Genomic DNA, 18,152 nt, shown 5'->3' with positions numbered 1-18,152 from the left:
AAAAGTCAGACAGAATAGATCTCTGCTTTCAAAGATAGAGTTTTGAAGATTCTCTAGCTGTGGTTCGGTATGAATCTAGAGAGCCACTTATCTAGAAAATGTGCATTACCTAACAGTCAGACTCTACATCTCAATATAACATTGTGAAATAATTTTTTTTTTTTTTTGCTTTTTCTCCCCCAATCCTCCCAGTACATAGTTGTATATTTTAGTTGTGGGTCCTTCTAGTTGAGGCATGTGGGATGCCACCTCAACATGGCCTGATGAGTGGTGCCATGTCTGCACCCAGGATCCGAACCAGCGAAACCCTGGGCAGCCACAGCAGAGCATGCGAACCTAACCACTTGGCCATGGGGCTGGCCCCTGAAATAATTTTTTAAAGATCTTTTTAGGGGGAAAAAATAAACCTGTAAAAGAAAATAGCATCTATGCATTTGGATATGCATGAAATAAATGCCTTCAACTATATTCCTCATGGATGTCAAGCAACAAGATGGTTTCAATTATTTAATACACCATCTTGTATTACAAATTCAAACACCAGAAGGATATTTATTTGAAGGGCAACCAGATTAATGTTGTTAATTATTTTAGAGCCAGCCCTGATGGCCTAGTTGCTAAAGTTTGGCGCTCACCACTTCAGCGGCCCAGGGTTCACTTCCTGGTCACGGAACCACACCACCTGTCTGCCAGTTGCCATGTTGTGGCAGTGGGTCACATAGAAGAACTAGAACAACTTACAAGTAGGATACGTTGTAAGGATATGTACTGTGTACTGGGGCTTTGAGGAGGAAAAAAAAAAGAAGAAGATCGGCAACAGATGTTAGCTCAGGGTGAATCTTTCCCTGCAAAATAAAAGAAAAATTATTTTAATTATCCTAAAGCCATGAGAAAGGATGACATTTTCCAAGCTTGTTTATACTCTCTTGTTCTGCTTCTACATTCAGATCTCCAGTGTATTATCTTCTCTGGGGGCACTGTTACATTTGAATGGCCATATGCAAGTTTCAAATTTTCCTGGATTTTTTCCAGCTCCATTATTATTTCTTGCAATTCGTGGGGCAGCTGAAATAAGAAGAATAGGGAAGAAACTTACAAGAAATTATCATTAAAAATCTCAGCAGATATTTCATTAATAAAAAATTTTAGGAAAATGTGACAATGATAGCATGTCTGATCGAGTTTTGATTCTAGAGAGGGGGAAGAGAAGCAAAAGCTAAACAGATACATTAACATAATTAAAGATTTTAGTAAATACCAATAAATAGGGTGCTATGGTAATGAATTACTGGGGAGGCCTAATGAGACAAGGCTGGTTAGGGAAGATTTCTCAGAGCAGGTCATTTTTGAAGTATATCTTGAAGAATGAAAAGAATTTGACCAGGCTAAGAATGAGAAGTTTGGAGTTCCTGGTCCACAGAGGGCTCCCTCACATTTCTGCTCCTTAATTCATGGTTTTCCTTGAGCCTGGCATGTCTGTCCCACTTCTCCCCCACAGCCTGACTCAGACTTTCTTATGCTTTAGTATTCAGCTCAAGCATCTATCTGCTAGGAAGTTATTCCTGAATCTTTGTTTTTGTTCTCCAGGATGTGTTAGATACCCTTTCTCAGTGTTGCTTTAATATCCATAAATATCTCTCTTAACAGACTTCCCTATTACACTAAAATGAGCCTTTACTCTGTCTCATTCCTCTTTATAATCCTAGAATCTAGCACTTTGCTTCATAAATTGTGGTTGAAAAAATGAGAGATTATTATTCACGAAAACTGCGAATGAAAGCTTTGAGCCATGAGACAGCCAAGATGCAATAAAACCTTTTAACTGAAACTCCTCCAGGCCCAAACTATCAACAGAAAAGTACACTTTTTAACCTATCTTTTCTCTCTCTCATTTCTCACTTTCTTTGCTTGGTGAAGGGGATTTTTCTTTTCTTCCATAAATTCATCATTTTTCTTCATCAGAGCCTATATACATTGGAAGAAGGTAAAGAAAGAAGAGCATAACAATGAATTTTTCACTATTTAAACATTGTTGTTATCTTTATATCTGCTTGTTTTTGAAACAAAAGAAGATACTGTAAAATCAATTATGGTCTAAAATTTGAGTGAATTTCTAGGGTATATTATTAAAATTATGTCTGTAGGCTAGAATAAAAATTGAGTGAATTATTAGCATAGAGACGATCGATTTAGCTGTAGCATTTGGTCAAATTAGTAGGCGACCACAATGAACTGTTAATTCACCCTGTAATCTGGAGGTGAAATTGAAGGTTTTAATTCAAGTTTTGCTACGTCAGTTTATAAACTGACCCTATATTATTAAATTTACTCAAGTAGTTTTCTCTCACTGTCTCCATGGTAGGGAGAATTGCTGCCCCCCAAAGATGTCCTCGCCTTGGATGTCCTAGTCCCCAAAACCTGTGAATATGTTAGGTTACATGGCAAAGGAGAGCTAAAGTTGCAGAAGGAATTAAGGTTGCCAATCTACTGACCTGAAATTAAGGAGACTCTCCTGGATTGTCTGGTTGGGCCTAATGTAATCACAAGGGTCCTTAAGAGTGGGAGAGGGAGGCAGAAGAGGAGAGTCAGAGGCGGAGATGTGATGACAGAAGCAGCGTCAGAGAGATGCTATGTTGCTGGCTTCAAAGTCAGAGGAAGAGGACCACAAATGAAGGAATTTGGATGGCTTTAGAAGCTAGAAAAGGCAGGAAATGAACTTTCCCCTGGAGCCTCCAGGAAGGAATGCCACCTTGCTTGACACCACCATGTGAGTCCAGTGAGATCTGTTTTGGATTTGTGACCTGCAGAACTCTAAGATAATGAATTTGTGTTGTTTTAAGTTACTAAGTTGATGGTAATTTGTTATAGCTGCAATAGAAAATGAATACGGTCTTCACTCCTCAAAGCTAAGTTTGAAAAACAACTCAAGAGAAAAATAACATTGCTATTTAGTCAAGTGCATTGTTAATTTCATAATTGCATGAGAAGTTTTTTTTTTCAGTGAGGAAGATTGGCCCTGAGCTAACATCTGTTACCAATCTTCCTCTTTTTGCTTGAACAAGATTGTCCCTCAGCCAACGTCTCTGCCAATCTTCCTCTATTTTGTATGTGGGATGCCCCCACAGCATGGCTTGCTGAGTGGTATATAGATCTGCACCCAGGATCTGAACCTGCGAACCCTGGCCGCCAAAGCAGAGTGCACGAACTTAACCACTACGCCACCAGGCTGGCCCTGGTATTTTAAATTAAAATTGCAATTAAGGGGTATAACTTCTCATACTGACTCAGGTGAGATTATTGAGAATTAGGTAAGCTCCCCAGCCTAACCTTCTAAATCTCCCTTCACATTTCTCTCAGATGAGTCCTGTGTCTTACAACGCGGGACTGCCTCAGAGTGTAAAGAAGTTTCAAAAGTGACTTGCGGCTGTGAAAGTTCTTTGTTTCTTCCTCCAGGACACCATATCAACACTGACACTTGAAAAGATACAGAATTCTATAAATTATCTACCACTCCCTGTTTCAGCCTTTTAAAAACATAAATACATGATTAAAACAGTAGTTTTCTGCAAACAAGAAAAAAAGTTGGAATCACTTCATGGCAGCCATATTAAGCATTACTCTTTAGCACTAGGATAAGAATCTTGAAGGCTGAGAAAGAACTAGCCTGCATGTGTTATCTGACTTAAAGAAAGTTGCTGCAAATAGTTTTGAACCATTTCCCTTCCACAAACTGACAATGAAAACAGCAGAGGGAAGAAGAGAAGAAATGTGTGGATAACGCAGCAGTAACGAAGTTTAATATTAAAACGGAGATGTTTGTTTTCCAATGCTCGTTGTAATCATCTCTGTGGGCCTATTTAGTATTTTATATGAAATTACCTTTCTGGGAGATGGTTGCCATTCCGATGCTACCTTCACTGTACCTCGCCAATGTTTGTTCTTCTGCGCTATTTGGTCATGATATGCTCCCAACAGTCTCTTCGTATCTTTATTTTCCTCTCATGGTCATTCTCTATAGATGAGAAAGGATTGGAGGATCCTTGAAAAATACGTTAGCTAAACATAAATACGCTCCTTACTACTTGGGCGTATTCTATAGGATGAGACCTCAACAAACCCCTTATTGTAGAGAGAGACAGTAACTGTCAAGGTCACCTGTTTCTTATTGTGCTGTTATTACGAACAAGAGGAGGAGCTGGGAACCCTGGAGCTCATGTCTCCACGCACTTGAGCATGGGTGGCAAGTCACTTTTCAGCCCAATGGAATCAACACCGGCCTCGAACTAAATGGTAACACACAGTGTTCTGTGGCCGGGTCTTGATTCCACAGATATGCTCACATATTGGAAAGGTTACCTTTTGGCTTCAGAAATCTAATCTCAGCAGCTTAAAAGCAGACCCTCAACAGAAGGTAACCTTAAACACAAACCCCCACTAGGGTCTGTACACAGACAATTTTGTTTTGACAATCTTTCCTGCTCTTTCAAAGCTTATGGGGATTTTGCAAATCGTGCTTTATTTAGTATTTCTCTGTAACTCTCTGTAAATGAGGAGAATAATAAATTTAGTGATAGAGATGGCTCAAATTTGGAGAGACTGGAAAAGGATCAAGGTCTTAAAGAAACAGCAGTAAGTTCTCTTATGTAGGCATATCTCCTGCTGAATTCCGTATCATGAGCACCACTGACTGTCACATTTTTCATATCACAATATCTGATTTTTATATCTCTATCTATTAACATTTGGGGATTTATTTTAAAAAGTCAGCAGGAAACTAGAAATAGAGGCACAAATTTACTAAGGAACAGGTCAACTGCAGTGTCTCAGCAATCGTAAGAGAATCAAAACTCACATTTCTGGGGGCCAACCTGGTGGTGTAGTGGTTAAGTTTGCACACTCTACTTCGGTGTCCTGGGGTTCACAGGTATGGACCTAGCACCAATTGTCAAGCCAGGCTGTGGTAGCATCCCACATAGAGTAGAAGAGATTTGGCACAGATGTTAGCTCAGGGCCAATCTTCCCCCCCCACCCCCCCCCCCACACAAAATAAAAACCCTCACATTTCCAAATTTCATTGAGGGAATGATTAAAACTCACTTTTACTTATTTGAAATGTTTTTATACATGGAAGACTTTAGAAACTGAGTATGAATTAACATGAACATTTATTTCTCCCCACTAGAATATAATCTCTGTGAAGGAAGAGATTTTGCTTCGTTGGCTCATTGCTGCATCCCCAACACTTAGCATCTTGCCTGGCCCAGAGTAGATAACTGAAAAATATTAGTTGATTAGTTCAATAAATTAAAAAGAGTCTGAAACAGTTAGAAACTAATGAATATTATGAAAAAAACTTAGTTGCACTTCAACTTAATGCAGACATTATTGATTCTTGAGTTCTTAATACCTGGATGAAATTAAAATCTAGTCGTGGTAACTGAGATGCAGATTTATGTGGTTGTTATTAAATACTCACAGTAGTTTACCCGGATTGTGCTCCTATATACAAAAAGAGGATGCCTTTCAATTGTATCAACTCTCCTTGCCTATCCTCAGCATTTGTCAGGCTTATGTATATTGGGGCAGGAGCGAAAATGTGGATAACCTGTGTTTTTGTGTATGTTTGTATGCATGCATATATGTGTGTATTTGTCTAGATATCATCCCACTTATAGACCCACAAGATAAGTAAGTTCTTAATATTTTTAGAGGTAGGATCAGATATGCGTGCTTTCCTCTACACTGTTGGTCAGTAGAGGGAGCTGTCGTCTGCCACTGCAGCATGACTGTGTAGGTACAGATTCATTTTCTGTGAGAACCTGAACCTCAGTAGTACCTTTAACTGAAATAAAAACTATAGATTTTGATCGGTAGATGTGCCAATAGGCCAATCAGACAAATTAAGACCTAGGAGGAAGTAACATAAGACACATCATAGAGCATGTTATACTTTTGAAAAGAAAGATGGTTCTAATGCTAGATAATAAATTGGGTCAGTGGTAAATCATTAGGACTTATGTATAATAGCATTGCTGTGGTAGAAAAGGTGTATCGTTCTTCAACCTTCTTTTCTCATAAACTTCATTGCTTAATTATTTGTTTTTGTGTATGTTGCATTTGGTTCATGTCCTTGGTCATCTGCAAAAATTCAGAGAAAAAATATAAAAATTAAAAAGTAGGAAAAGAGAAGCTCGTATGACATATAAACTAACTTTTTAAAGTGTAACACAATGCTTTCAAGACTCATCTCAAAAATTTTTGTCGTCTACTATGTATAGGCTCTATATTAAACGCTTTTCAGATATTTTCTTATTTAATTCTCAAAAAGCATCTTCACAATTGGTCTTCTTAATCAAATTTTACAGGTAAGAGAATCACTATCTCGAAAAGATAGACTTCTAAAGTCTCACACTACTAATAAGTGGTTAAGTTGACATTTGAACATCAATCTTTTGACTCTAATTCCTATGTACTTATCTTTTCTTCTAAATTACTCCTCTGATCAATTGTTCACCCAGTTCTGGTACAAGCCAACTACATGGGATTATTCTCTCTTCAGAGATAAATTTCCTCTTCCTCATTCTCACGGACTGTACTTGAGAACAAAATCTTGCTCAACTTCACCATGTGGTAAAGGCTCTGATGGCACTCTAAGAATCTGTTATCTTTATGTTAAGAAGTCTAAGGAGAGCCTGCTGTTCTGCTCTGATCTGGTCTGGCCTGGCCTACAGCAGAATGTTCTGGGAACCTGAGGTGGTCAGTGTTTCGTCACCTGTCTAGAATGTTTGGAACTGACAGAGACTATGAGGTTGATTCATCAAGAAGCTGACTAGGGAACAATAAACAAAACCTGTCCACATATCCCCACTGTGGCTTTGTTAATGATATTGATTTTGCATTTACTACAATGTCTAATCATAATGCCTTATGATTGCATTTTGGGTGTAAGAAAAGATGTTCTTTTTTTTTTTGAGGAAGATTAGCCCTGAGCTAACTGCTGCCAATCCTCCTCTTTTTGCTGAGGAAGACTGGGCTGAGCTAACATCCATGCCCATCTTCCTCTACTTTATATGTGGGACACCTACCACTGCATGGCTTTTGCCAAGCGGTGCCATGTCCGCACCCGGGATCCCAGCCGGCGTACCTCAGGCTTCCGAAGTGGACGTGTGCACTTAACCGCTGCACCACCAGGCCGGCCCCAGAAAAGACGTTCTAAATCCAAACCTTTCATTAATCAAGATTACCATCAGCATATGTTATTCAAAAACTAACTTGGGTCTTATTTGTCGACACTCATCAAAATGGAAGGTGAGTTATTGAATAATTTCATTTAATTATTGGAAATTGCATAGAAAATATATCATAATAAGCATAAGCTCTGTTGAAATGGAGTCATTATTCATAATTTTTTTTGGGTGTATTTATATAATTGTTTGCCAAAGACATTATTTCATAATGAGCTTATTGTAAAGATACTACTATCTATATTGGCAATTCTTACACTTTGATTTTGTGTGTTATAGGTGGGTTCTTATCCTATTTTTAACATGTAATCTCCAAATTAATACCACTGTGATTTTGTTCATCAACTCTTGCTTAACCTGACCTATATTATGTCCAACAGGTTGAATGACTAGTCCCTTAAAGGTAGTTAAATATTATTATATTAATTTTATTATTTATTTAAAAGTGCAAAATGGGAAAAAAGTTTTCAAATGGGGAAAAAAACAGCACCCACTTCATAAGGTTGACGAGTTTAAATGACTTCATATGAGGAAGGCAACTAGAACTTGGCCTGGTACAAAATAAGAACTATATTTATCGCTTTTATCTAATTTGACTCAAATATTTAGATGTTTATAAATCCTGAGCAGCTCACATATTCATTTAACGTTTATTCTTTCAGCCTCTATTACATGCCACGTGTTATACTAGATTCGAGGGCTATATCCATGAACCAAACAGACAACGATGCCAGCCTTGAGTTTTTACTTATACCAATTGTTATCATTGTAGCCTCTCCAAAATTCCAGCTTATGAAAAATATTATTTGCTAGTTCAAGATTTTTGCTTTTTAATCTTAGTGATGTGTCTAGTTGCAGAAATTGGTTATATCTCTAAACCCAACGCTCTTTGCCTCACTTCATACTATTTTTAAGCCAAGTACAGCACCTAACACAGACTAAAGGCTTATTCCATGCCACATTTCCTATGTTACAAGAAATTATTGCCTCATGACCTACATTAAATATTTATATCGATTACAAGGTGCATCTCAATTTCAAAAAAAAGTGAAACTGTGAAAGAGAAAAGGCACCTTAGCACTGAGAAAATATAGTATTTCTATTTTTATTATTAAAGATTATATCATCAACTTGACATAAATATAATCTTTCACAATGTAACACAAAGCAAAGAATTTGTTGTTATTGACAACCAGAGTCATTCAATATAATAATTAACAAGATATCTCATAAGATTTTTAGCCAAGTTACATAGTATATAACAAATTGAAAGGTTTCAATTAATTTGGAAAATTTAAATAAAATTTACTTTAAATGAAATTGGAAAAAATATTTAGTTGCATGTACACATAATTTCCAAAGGATTTTTGGATATTCTATTCAAAGTGTCTGGTTTTTTCTAAGTGACTCCAAATATCTATAATCTGCAATTATGGGCTACAAGGTTGGTATATTGAACAAATGTTTCGGATATTTAATTAGCTCAGTTGACTTTCCGGGTGTATTCTTGTTCACATTTGTTTTTTATTTTTCTGTATGAACTAAATGGTACGTATACTCATTCTTGAAAATTCTGGAAGGTGAATAGTGGCATTCTTAAATTTTGGAATTGCAAATGCCTTTGGACATCACTGTTCCAATATTCCATGATCTACTGCATAAGAATGTGCCACAACAGGATAACCAAACCTGACTTGTGAGACTATTATTACTTTTATTTTCATAAAGACTTCCCACATCAATCACCAAACATATACTTATTGCTATATTTATGACCACCCCCAGGTTACTTGGCAACACTACCTAGCAATGAGGCAGTGCAGACTTCGCTGACTTGGTCCACAGCTATTCTGGAGAAAAATGTATTATTTAACAGTTTGCTCTAGGATTTTATTCTGCAGATGTGATTAAATTGTTAATATCCCACTGCAAGTAGCCCAGTGATGAAGATCTTGTCGAGAAGGAAAAGTAAGGAATCATTAAAGAATATGAGTAAGAAGCCACGATGGAAAATTATCCCAACTCCAGTCATTATTCAGTGATTTTCAAGTGCATTCTTGTCTACTGATTCTGAAATTAAAAAATTCTCGGTAGGTAATGCTGATGTAGGATATATTCAAACTCTTTGGAGGAATGGAAATTACCTTTACATTTAAGGAGGGATTTACCAGGTTGAAAAAAAGGTGTTATCTTTCATCCAAGGCGTCATTGAGCTGGTGTTTTAGGGATATTTAAGGTATCATCAGTCTGGAAGACATCCCTTAAAAGAACACTACAAAGTATCTTTGTTATTGAGCTTGGTTTTACATATTTACAAAATGTTTGTAAGAGCACACACTTGTTTATTTTATTTGCTTGGTTTTCTAGGATGAATTTTGTAGTATTAGTTAGGTAGATGTCAGTCAATGACTCAATGGGTAAATGTTAAAGAATTGCCTATATGCCTAGATTCTTTGTATACACTTACATACATTTGTTTCTACACAAATCAGCAAAAACAAAATACGTTTGCTGGACCCTGTTCTTTCATAGAGAATGTACTTACCTTGGTGATAGAGGACATAGCTAAAGCATTTGGAATATAGGGCTGCTTTCTTGGGAAGACTTTCAGCTCAACTGGCCTCTGAGTATCTTCATTAGCTACTTTCAGTTTGTTTTCATAGGCCACTGTTGGTATAAAGTTAAATAAAAATAAACATAATGAAAAATCCTGGGTTGCTGAGAAGCATAAATAAATAAATAAGTAAACATTTACATAACTATAAATTTTTAAACATTCACAAATCACATTAGCACTTTCTATTCCAGTATTTTTCTTGTTATTCAAGATTTTTATCAGCTATTGCTCAAATAAGTAACATATCTACATTTGATTCATCAATGAATCATCAGTGAATTATACATTTATTTGCATATCACATTCATGATTACATTGAAGAGTCATTCTAAATACTAGACTAAGAATCCTTCTAAGAATTCAATGCTCTTTCTATTTACTAGTTTGACTTACATATATATGCATTAGAATTAGAACACATCACTGCAAAACTCACATAGTTGAAGGTTTGCATCTTACGGATGAAAAAACTGAAGCCGGGAGAGGCTAAATGATTTGCTCAATTCCAAAGCCACTTGATGATAATGCCGTAAACAAAGTTCTGTTTTTCTGACACTGACTTTAATGTTTTTTTCACTAAATTAGATTTTAGAAACATTATTGAGCCTGCACTGATGGCCTAGTGGTTAAAGTTTTGCACACTCCACTTTGGCAGCCCAGGTTCAGTTCCCAGGTGTGGAACCACACCACTTGTCTGTCAGTAGCCATGCTGTGGCAGCAGCTCACATAGAAGAACCAGAAGGACCTACTACTAGAATATGCAACTATGTACTGGGGTTTGGGGGAAGAAGAAAAAAGGAAGATTGGCAGCAGATGTTAGCTCAGGGCAAATATTTCCCAGCCAAAAAAAAAAAAATATATATATATATATATATATCTCACTTCCTAGTTATTAAAAACAAGTATCAATATATGATTAAAATAAGCTAACTTTGGGAAATCATTGACCTCTTTTTCTCTAGCCTAGAGAAAAATGTATCTCTGACACATAATGAAGTATTATGTTACACTATTTTTCGTAATTTATATCCTCCTACCATATAGTGGATTCAATAATGTCCCCCCCAAATTCATGCCATTTGGGGCCTCAGAATGTAACCTTTTTTGGAAAGAGCATTTTTGCAGATGTAATGAGATCATACTGGTTTAAGGATGGCCCTAAATCCAGTGACAAGCATCCTTATAAGAAGAGCCGTGCACACACACACAGACACACAGGGAAGACCGTCTGAATACGGAGGCGGAGAGCAGCGTGATGCAGCTAGAAGCCGAGGAATGCCAATGCTTGCTGGGAGCCACCAGAAGCTGGGAGTGAAGGGAGATCTCTGATACATAAAGTATTATATTCTTTACTTTTCTTTGGTAATTTATATCCTATCACTACTTCAACAATTATTTGATTCAGCTTTGAATACAGTCTTAAAATTTTGGTGTAACATACACTTGTTTTTACTTTGGTTTTATAATTGCTTTTTACCAGTAAACAGAAATATATTGATATTTAAATACTTACCTTGTATCCAACAACATTGCTAAATACATTCACAAATCCTATAGGTTGACCACAGATTTTTTTAATGTCACTACCATGTCAACTGCATATTATAATGTTTTATCTCTTCTTTTGCAGTTTACATGCCTTTCATTTATTTACTTTGGACCTCTGTCACAATGTTGAACAGCAGCGGTGATAGTGGACATTTTTGTTCCTTGTCTTCTTCTTAATTTCAGGGAAAACTTTCCATATTGTATCGTTATGTTTTGGTTGCTGTGATGTTTCAGTACTTAAACTTTATCATATTGAAGGAGTTCTCTTCTAACTGTTGAGAGGTTTTGTGTGTCATGGATGTGTGTTAAATTTTATAAAATGATACTTGCATCTGTTTGAGACAATTGTTCTCTTCTATTTTGTTAATTTAGTAAATTACATTATTTTGTTATATTTTTATTTATTTTTTTGTTTTTCATAAATATTGGTACCAGAGCTAACAACTGTTGCCAGTCTTTTTATTTTCTTCTCCCCAGAGATCCCCATTATATTCTAGTTGTGAGTGCCTCTGGTTGTGCTATGTGGGATGCCGCCTCAGCACGACCTGACGAATGGTGCTATGTCCACACCCGGGATCCAAACTGGCGAAACCCTGGGCCACTGAAGCAGAGAGCACGAACTTAATCACTCTGCCACGGGGCAGCCCTGTTATGTGTTTAATTGCATTAAATTCCTGGAATAACCCAAACTTGGTTATGCTATACCATTCTTTTAGTATCTCTGTATTTCATTTGGCTATATTTTGGTTGAAATTTTTATATGTATGTTCAGGAAAGAGATGGCTCTATATTCCTTTCATGTGATCTTTCTCCTCAGGTTTTGATATCAAGGTTATACTAGCTTCATAAAATGAGTTGGAATGCATACCCTCTTTTTCTAATCCATACAAGAGTTGTGACATATTATTGCCCGTTATCTCTTCAGATGTTACTCCCACCATTACCTCTTCTCTGAACTCAAGTTTCACGTATGTTAGAACTTTTCAGGGCCAGCCCGGTGGCATAGTGGTTAAGTTCCTGTGCTCCGCTTTGGCAGCCCAGGGTTCGTGAGCTCAGATCCTGGGCGTGGATCTGCACGCTGCTCATCAAGCCATGCTGTGTTGGCATCCTGCATACAAAATAGAGGAAGACTGGCACAGATGTTAGCTCAGGGACAATCTTCCTTAAACAAAAAGAGGAAGATTGGCAACAGATGTTAGCTCAGGGCTGATCTTCCTCACCAAACAACAACAACTTTTCACCATGTCACTAACATATGTTTCCTACATTATTTTGTATATTTTCCTTCCATCCTTTTGCCTTGAGATATTTTCTTCTGGCCTGTCTTCCATTTCCTGTCTCCTATCTTCACTTGTGAGAACCTGCTATTAAAAGCACTATTGAGTTCTTAATTTCAATTATCTATTTTCTGTTCTAAGATTTTCACTTGATTCTTTTTCTGGTTTCTAGTATTCTATCGAAAATCTCTACCTTACCATCTAATTTCTTAGATTATTATTCTCACTTATTTTGAATTCCAATATCTGGATCATCTGTGTCTCTCTATTGCCTGGCTTTTTTTCTTTTGGTTTTTAGTTACCTGGTCTTGTGTCCTGGCATGTCTGGTAATTTGCCAGAAATTTAGTAGGAAAAATTTAGGTGATAATTTAAGGCTCTTGATATTATCTTCCTCCACAGTGGACTTATTTTGCTTTTGCAGGCATTTACATTAGCAGAAGACCACTTCATTCCAATAAAGCATTGAGGTGATTTAAAGCTGAATTTCATCCTCTGTGAGGGCTGATCTCTTTCCAGTTCCCTTTATTCCTTAGAAATAGCTCTTGGTAAGAAGGGTTCAAGTTAAAAGTCTGGGAAGTTTACTAGAGCACTTACTGGTATCTGAATGATATCTCATCTCTTTTCTCTCCCAGTCCCCTAAGACTTAAAATATCTGCTTGGAATCTTTGCTTCTCCACTTCTCCTTGGAAATTACCAAAGTGGCACTGAACATATTCGTGCTCCTTTCTCTCCAAGATCTTGGCCCTCGTTTCTTTGTTTGGCATTTATCTGGTTCCTTCAGAGGCTCTTCTATTTCTCAGAAGTTATCTTGTCTCTCTATCTCACCTTGACGTTTTTGTAAGTTCCCTGGGATACAGATGCTTTCCCTCGCTCACTGCAGGTCTGTATTTGGGTAATCAATCCTGATTTAGAGTGCCCCTTTCCAAAACACTGGTCTAAAGTTGCAATTGATAATTTATACCTGTGAACCTCCCACCATCAGGAACCTAGAAGATAATTTTCAAGAAACATGGCACTAGGGAGAGGATGAAGGGAGAGACATTTGTTTTGTTTTGTAACTTTTGCTTTAATTTGGATTTATGAATGAAAATTCCTATTACTGTATTTAAAAAGAAGACTTTTAGCCTTTATTTATTTTGTTCTGTTGTCCACATATAAGACAGTGAAGGCACTGCATGATTGCTTAAAATGCTTAAACTTTGTATACACTTCACCATCATAAATATTTTTCTTTTGTTCATATTTCTCCAAATCTCTGCCCATAGAAGTAGAATTATTGCTTATTGCTATGGATCAACTATCTTTTGTATAATGAGCTTTTTTTCATTGACAATCCTACTATGAACATTTTTACTTATTGATACTCTCCACAAATTTTAATGATTTCAAAATTTTTTCTATTATAAATAATGCTGCAATAAGCAGATACATAGACAAGATTTTTTCATTCCTTTCCACTATCTTCTTTGAATAAATTCTAAAGATTGAGAAGCAAAAAAGAACAGTAGCTAAATAGGCTTTGAAGAATTAAGAACTTGAATTCCATTCTCAGTTCTACAACATTCAGTTTGACTTTAGGCAAATGATGACTCCTTTCAGGGTACATTTTCCTCATTTGTAAATTGGTAAAAGCAATACCTGCTGCTTAGTGTTGGTGTGGAGATTCAATGGGCTAATGTAAAATTAAAATATATATAAGGAAAGTTTTGCTGGTGATGGAGAAGTTTACAGGATAGATTGGGATGATGCTTTCACAGGTGTATACTTATTTCCAAACTCATCAAGTTGTAACCATTAACTACATACAGTTTTTTTGTATGTTAATCATACCTCAATAAAGTGGTTTAGAAAACAAATTAAAATTTATTTCTCACCAGATAGTTTTTAAGTCACTCAATAAAGAGTAGCTGTTATTTTTATCATACTCATTCTCATCAATAACAGATAAAAGAATATGAATGTTTTTTGGAAAACGATATTTTGGTTGACTTGCATCAGTAGAACACCTCTTCATATATGGTTTACTCCTATGTTTGCTCCGCCTTTTGTATATCAGTTCTTGACAGATTTATATTTTATCAGTACAGCACCAAAAACTGTTTTTTGAATACTCTCTGTAATGATGAGGAAATTGAAACATTCTTTATTGTGCTAGAATTAGTAGGAAGAATAGGCTATTTATATGTTACTTATCTTGGTTTGGGTGTGTTTTATCAAACTTGTTCTGCAAGTTAATACAAATACTTGCATGTTGTGCAATAAAATACCTTTTTCCACAGTTGTATTCTGTTCTTTTCATCTGACAAGCCACCTGAAAAAACTCAGCTTTCTGTTGATGCCAAACCTATCCATTCAGGGCACTCCCAGCTCTTCAACTTCAAAAGGGACAAGTAAACTCAGGTGAAAAACATTTATGGGAGTGTATCTGGAAGTGGTCAAGGTCTAACCTCAGACCAACCCTAAATGAGAGATGTGGCAATAAATTCCACACAGTAAGGAAGATAAAAATACTCTAACAAATACTTCCTCACTATGGCCCAGGATTTTAATGTCTCAGATGAAAGATGCTCATATCCATTGAACAGGGGCAGACTGGAGCAGCTTTATGTGAACAGTGCATAGAAAAAAGTGCCGCCACACAAAATGAGGATGCTGGAAGCTAAAATTTATTGCATTATTTGAGATGCGCCTGAAGGTGCATTTAGTTAGTAGGGAGCAGAAGTTATATCGATTTTACTCTGTTTAGTTGGAAACCTCTCAAGTTTTCAGATCTCTATCATCCAGGTGGAAATATAAAAGGTTTTAGTCATGACCCCAAACTAAGTCATGACCCACTCAATCTGTGCCTACAGAACTTCCATTTTTTTGATGTTGTTAAAAATCTTAGAATTATAAAATACAGTAGCTATTGCATATTGCACATAAAATCCTTGATGATACAACTTTCTCCTCTTACTGAGAGGCAGTTCATTTTGAGAATTAGAGAGTCTGATATTTTTTTCCTTTGGTGAGGAAGATTGTCCTTGAGCTAAGATCTGTACCAATCTTCCTCTATCTCATATGTGGGACATCACCACAGCATGGTTTGATGAGTGGTGTGTAGGTCCATGCCCAGGATCCGAACACACAACCCTGGGCCACCAAAGCGGAGCATGCTGAGCCTGATTTTTTCTAGCTGTACAAATAGATGCCAAATTGCTTATATCAATACTGTTTCATGAAATGATTTTTATTTTGAGAGGAGAGTGGATGGAAGAGGTAAGTGATGCCTCAGGGCCCAGATACATCCTTATTCCCTAACTCTGGTTTCAATCTGATATTAACCAGGTTAGTTGGCAATATCTGAATGGTGAGGATACTCACAGGAAAGTCATAAAAAGCCAAAAATATTGCTCTTTGTGGGGTACCCCTAGAAATAAGATTGAAGTAGGTAATATTGATCTACACAAAAGCCATTCCGCTGTCTTCTCAGGGCCACTCCACTTCCTATGTCATCCTTTTCCTTTGCCATGAGCTATAAGGACCAAACTAGTTTTTCTCTCCTCTTAAGGACCTGCCACTGTAACGTGGCAGAGACACTTTTTAATCATGAGAGAAAGGTAAAGAAAATAACACACTTGCTAGGACTGACACCATTGAACTGCTCAACAAATGCCAACAGAAGCCTATTTTCAGATCTCTTGTTATGTAAGAAAAGTATCCCTCTGTTCTTGAGCTCCTGTTGGGCACAGTTTCTGTCACTTATAAGTGGAAGTATTTCTCATTGAAATATATATTGTGATCCCAGCCTGTCATCCTGAGAATTTTCTTTAAGTGATTGACCACATTGATCCATCACTATTTGATGTTTTCCTATTGGCTTGGTGTAGCACAATGACAGCTGGTTAAATATATTTTTATAGAAAATTAAAATATCTTGTTAAAAGTCAGAAAAATCTATAAAGTTAATCACTCTTTGGCCCATTTCAGCATTTTATTACTTTTAGAAAAATCATCTTTTATTAAGAGAGAGAGAGTCTTTAATCTTTGCTGAATCCTCTCTGAAAGAAGGCTTCCATCCATAACACAGACCCAACATTAAAAATCCTCTTCATCTATTCTTCAATTGCCCCAAAGACCCACTCATCACAATGTGGCGACTTAGTCCCAATCTTCTCCCCCACTTTCTAAAATCTTCTTAAATCTCTTCCTTTCAACGAGCCCAATCTCTTGTCTCTCTGGTCTGTGCCTTGTCCCGCTTTCTCTTCTACAAAAACTCTCAGTCCTGAGCAGTGAAAATCAATCAGAGGGGTTTCAAACTTACTGGTCTTACTGTTTCCTTCCTCACTCATTATTCAGGCTGCACAACCAAGCCCCATATTAAGGGGACAAAGGAAAAAATTCTCCTGCTATGTGAGAGATGTAAGAGGTTCTGAATATTCATCTGTCATTTTTTTCCCGTACCACAACAAAGGGTAACATGTTTAAAAGACTAAGATATTTAAAAACAATTATTAAGGAAATACAAACAGGGAAAGAAATATTTTATTATTATCAATCACTTCATAACATGACTGATTTTTCCATTCTTCTCTAAGAGGTATCTTCAAGACTTCTCTCTTACATTGCACTAGGTATTGAAAATTCCTAGGTTTGCAATAGTCCCATAAATTTAAAGCAGCACTTGGATGTTTTGTTTCCTGCTATTGGTTTTAAAGGAGAGTATTTGACAGCTTAGCAAATCTTTCTCTGTTAATCTACGTTTAGCTCTCACCTCCTGCCAATTGCCTCTGATTCATCGCATGAAAGGGAAAAAGTGGCTTTTTTAGTCATAAACCTGACTTCATATATCTTGACAGACACCAAAGGATTCAACACTGAAAGCAAAATCATAAACGTATTGTCCTGGTTTTCGGATTGTACATTTCCCAATCACGAGGTTCCCACTCATGCCTCCCAGAGGCAAGGATGTGTGTCTCCCATTAAGTAATTTCAAACTATGTGCAATCTACATTATTAGTTAGAATTAGAATTAGCTGTCATATTCAAAATGTATCTCTGCTTCTAAACTGGATAGACACATTTCTAGTCACATAGCCTTATCCCTGTTTATGTACTACTGTCACTTTGAGTTGTATATGCATCTTTCAACAATATTAGGACTGGGAAACTGAGCTCCTTAGGACCTCCTCCATCAGAGAATTGAGCTCTGAAGCACTCGTCTTCACTGGGACATCAGTAAAGATAGGCTGAGTTAGATTGTAAAATAAACTCCAAATCTCAAGGCTTGGCAAATACAACTTTGCTTCACTCTTGCCCACACAAAGTCATTTGTGTGCCCAGTAGCTCTATAGGGCAGCTCCCTCCTAAACAGTGACTTGGTGATCAGGGTTTTTTTTTTTTTAATCCTGTAACTTGGCCATTTGGAACTACAGTCACATGACAGGGGGAGAGAAAGCTTGAAGAACTCACACTGGCTCTTAAAT

General features: G+C 36.8%; 1 long non-coding RNA gene across 1 annotated transcript in view; it reads right to left on the bottom strand.

Annotated features, from left to right (window-relative positions):
• Positions 1-915: 915 nt before the first annotated feature.
• LOC111770152 (uncharacterized) overlaps positions 916-18,152 on the bottom strand; it is a 45,655-nt gene continuing 28,418 nt past the window's right edge. The window contains exons 4-8 of the long non-coding RNA XR_002803191.2: positions 9,790-9,911; positions 7,086-7,224; positions 4,853-6,138; positions 3,880-4,012; positions 916-1,065 (exon numbers count right to left, since the gene is read on the bottom strand). This is a non-coding gene — a long non-coding RNA (uncharacterized lncRNA). The remainder of the gene's footprint in view (positions 1,066-3,879; positions 4,013-4,852; positions 6,139-7,085; positions 7,225-9,789; positions 9,912-18,152) is intronic.

Source organism: Equus caballus, chromosome 23, assembly GCF_041296265.1.
Source record: "Equus caballus isolate H_3958 breed thoroughbred chromosome 23, TB-T2T, whole genome shotgun sequence".
Classification (NCBI taxonomy): domain Eukaryota; kingdom Metazoa; phylum Chordata; class Mammalia; order Perissodactyla; family Equidae; genus Equus; species Equus caballus.
The sequence above is the reverse complement of the archived record's forward strand: the minus strand, read 5'-3'. Positions and strand labels throughout refer to the sequence as shown.